Below are 4,535 nucleotides of genomic sequence, written 5' to 3'. Positions count from 1 at the left end.
TGGTTAACATTGTAATGAAATACGTTAAAAATAAATACAGATAGGAAGTATATGAAAAATCACCTCTATAAAAACCCATTACATGTATGATTAAATATAAAAGTATTGCATGTTATTTCTCTTGCAAAACACGTAATTATTAAAACACTACAGTGTGTCTAATAATTTGGTCGAATTATCATAATATACTAATGTAATACCTGATATAATAAATATTCCATATTTATGCTACATATTGTCTAATTTATACAATCGTTGAATTTATATTATATATCGTTTAATTTGACCAATTGATACACGAAGGTAAACAAGTGCAAATAGGTTTCAGTCGCATTCAGGGTTTACAACTATTAATGTTCAACTTCGTGGACTTGCAATTTCGAACCCAATCAGGAAGACAAGGGAACTCATGGATCAAGTAGTGGGAGAAATTAGCTTTAATGGAGGACTTTTTTGGTGAAACGAACCGTCATTTGTGTTACAGGGGAAAAAAGACCCTGAAAATCTCCTACGATCAGCCTGGCGTCAAGGGGACTCTAACCTGGGATCTGTCTAACACTGAGGATATTTTATGTCAGCACTGTGGTCGGTGAAAGCTGGATGCAGAATTCGTATCCACCAGTTATCCCTGGGCTTTGAACCCGGTTCACCTCATTGGAAGGTGAACGCCCTACCCCCTATCACAGTTCGACTTAAAACTATTTATACTCAACATACTCAGCACTATCTGCTGAGGAATAAGAGAAGTATTTTTGAAATCAGTGGACATTTTATTATAATTTTTTTAAAAAAACATTTCAACAAAATCAAAAGTGTTTAGTAAATATCCGACTTTGCCTGATTCTAAAAAGAAAAGAATTTTTTTTTTTTTTAAATGTATCTAAAACTAAACTAAACTCAGTGGCGCAACAGCCCATAGAGGGCCAAGGCCTACTGTGCACATCTCGGAGGGTGCGTAGCCAAATCTTTGAATCAAAAATAAGCACTTTTTAAAAACTTTTCAAGCACTTTACAAAAATTTTCAAGCACTCAAAAAATTCATATTCAATCAGTGATATCATTGAAAAACAAAAACTTTTTATAAACAGTTTTAGCGTTAAGAAAAACCCAAAAAGAAACTGACGTAAATCGAAACAATCAGTACTCTCCCACATCATCGAGTGAATTCAACTTGACCCTGAACAAATGTACCCGTACCCCCTACATCAAAAAAGTGTTAGAAGTAAAATAAAATAAACAATAATAAAATTAAAATAAATTAAAAAGACAAACATTTCATAAGGATATGATATTCTCCATCCGAATTGGGGCACTCAGGTTTCGGTTTCAAGTGTGCGTGCATGCGGAAGTCATAACGTGGGTACGACATGAAGTCCGCGTGAATGATTACGTAGCAAACACCCCATTTTTCATGAAATGCATGGGATCCACCAGATATCACTGAAGGGGGAAAAAAAGCACTTTTTAAAAACGCCAGCTGAAAAATGCGCCTTTAAAAACGAAATCCCCAAAAAACAGGGATGAGATTGACTAAAAGGCAAAAAAGCTGAACTTCCATGCGAGTATATTTTACGTGTGTGCAATCATTTAATAATGAATTCTGGACAATTTAAGATAATAAATAACTATGTGTTGATATAAAATTGTGTACTAATTTATTAATATACTAGCCGCCTAAGGCGGCCAGCTGTCCGTCACTCTAAAGGTTTTCACAAATAAAGTTTTTTAAAACATAGCAGGAAATCTGAAGATTAGTGGACAATTAAAGTGGTCTTGTCCTGCAATTTTGTCTTCATATCCTTGGGCCCTAGCACTGCTAGTAGAGACACGATCCTCTTCCAATCTTCTTTGACGTTTCTCTGATATTTCTCGGACCCTAGCATTGCTAATTGAGACACGATCCTCTTCCAATCTTCTTTGACGTTCCTCAGGTGTTTCTCGGGCCCTAGCATTGCTAGTTGAGACACGATCCTCTTCCAATTTTCTTTGACGTTCCTCAGGTGTTTCTCGGGCCCTAGCACTGCTAGTTGAGAGACGATTCTCTTCTAATCTTCTTTGACGTTTCTCTGATACTTCTTGGGCTCTAGAATTGCTTGTCAAAATTTGGTCATGTTCCATCCGTCTTTCACGTTCCACAGACGTTTCTTGGGCCCTTCTTCTTTGAGAATCTCTTAATATCTTTTTCTTTGACAAAATACAAAGTTTTTTGGAAGGCGGTTCTGCCATGTCAGTAATCGGGTTTTTAAGAAGTCAACGAATACTTTAGAACATTAATTACTATGAAAGCAAATCATGAAACTTCAATATTAAAATCTAAGTGCTTACCTGCAAACTGAAACTTTTCTGAAAATAACTAATTACATTTAATAAAAACTGTTAAAATAAAGAATAGAAAAACCAAAGAGATCCAAGGTAAGTGTGATCGTTCCTACAATAATAATTAAATTCCTATTTTATATAGCTACAACGCTTAAGAAGAAAAAAACTAAAATGCTAAATACATGAAAACGAATTAAATTTTTATGGTATCAATTTCTATTTCTATATAATTTTTATGGTATCAATTTCTATATCACTACAAAAATTATCGTCTTCGCTTAAGAAAAAAAAAATAGAGCGTGGAAAGAAGAAAAAAAACTTATTATAACAATTATGCACAGCGACAAATAAATCAAAGCGAAGCGTTCTATTTACGTATCGAATATGTTGCCACATTTTTAATATAGTGGATAAAAGTTAAACTTTTATCCACTTAAACTAATGCGAACCTTACAATTAAATTATTAATTCCTTCGTATATCATTAGTTTAAGTTGTCGAAAATTAATATTTCAATTGTAAGGTTCGCATTAGCATACGTTTATAAGAGTGGAGAAAAGTATATGCATTTTTTAATAGTTTTCTGAATATGGCTCTTTGAAGAAGAAAAAGCATAGATTTTCTTACAAAATGACTGATAACTAAAAAACTAATCCAAATTTTTGAAAAAGAAAAAAAATACTTCTTTATTATGTCAAAACACAATTATGTGCCGAGTTTCGTGCCTGGGCGAGGCTTCTGGGGCGATATATTGTGATTACAGACACACACAGCCGCGTTTATTATTATGTATAGATTATCAGGCTATAATGCTAAGTAGATTACAATGCTAAGGATCGTGTACATCGATACTTAGCATTTAGAAAAAAGTAAAATTACCAATTCAAAAAATAAAGTTAGAAATTATATTTTCTTCAGTTCACACAAAGGAGACAATTATTACTGGAAAATCTGCCTAGATTAGCACATTAAACTACTGAGAATATACATGTACGTTCCCTTTCTTTAAATAAATACTATTACGTGATTTATAGCGATCTTGGATTCTAAAATCGCGTGAATATGAATTGCGATAATGGATTTTGAAATCACGTAAATATGGAACTCGATATTAGATTTCAAAAATCCAAATCATGCTGTGTAAGTTTTAGATTACGAATCACAACTTTTAAACATCATATAAATACAAAATCAATGTTTGATATTACAACCGCAGAAATGAATCACAACATTGAATTTTAAACTTGTGTGAATACGAATTGCTACATAGGATTTTAAAAACGTGTAAATACGAATTGCTACATTGAATTTTTAAATCTCGTAAATAAGAATCTCAATGTACGATATTTAATTCGAGTGAATAAGAATCGCAACATGTAACTTTTAAATTAGGTAAATATGAGAATCGATGTTCGATATTAAAATCACGTGAATAAGAATCAAGATATCAGCAGATTCTGGGCTCTGGATTCATATGAAGCTTGTTTAAATTGTTTTTGTTTAGCCATAATTAATAAAAATTTACAAGATTGAGTGGACAAATAAATATTTTCACCACAAATCAATCGTTTCTTTTTTTACACATGCCACTTTTTTTCAACGTAGAAGCAGGGACGTCTGAATTACGAAAATATGAGCAATCTGGCTGGCGGTTAAAAATGAGAAAAATCTTATAAGATATTTTCCGCACATAAAAGTGGAGAAAATAGTTAAAATAAGTAAAAATGTAGTAGGGTTGGAAACTATGTAGTTTAAATTTTCTGTTTAGATTTGAAAAACAGAAATAAATATAATTATTTTACTTCAAGGACTGAATTTTTAGAAAACTCTCAATATTTATAATGAAAAAAAGTGAAACTTTTAGAAAATTGGTGTTTTTGATTAAAAAAAAAAAACCGCTGATATTTTAGAGATTAAAGTGAAAAAAGCGGAAAAATCTCACCCCTGCAAAAATACCTTTAAGTACTTTTTACAAACGCTACGCACCCTGATCTCAGTTTTTTGACCTTGGGCTCTGGGGTGCAGGAGCAGATGTTCCTGTCAGGTGATCAGCCGAACGTGGAGCCCCCAGTGTTTAGTTCCCAAGCATGCTTGGTACTCATTTATCGACCCACTGAAGGGATGAAAGGCTGAAAATGTATCCAATTAAACAATAAAATTCCTTCAATATATTCGCCAACAATCCCTTACTTTGTAGGTGGACAAATCCAAACAAAG

This window comes from Parasteatoda tepidariorum, chromosome 8 (genome assembly GCF_982258835.1).
Source record: "Parasteatoda tepidariorum strain Cologne lab strain chromosome 8, Ptep-v5.0, whole genome shotgun sequence".
NCBI classification, from domain to species: Eukaryota; Metazoa; Arthropoda; class Arachnida; order Araneae; family Theridiidae; genus Parasteatoda; species Parasteatoda tepidariorum.
Note: the sequence above shows the minus strand (reverse complement) of the source record.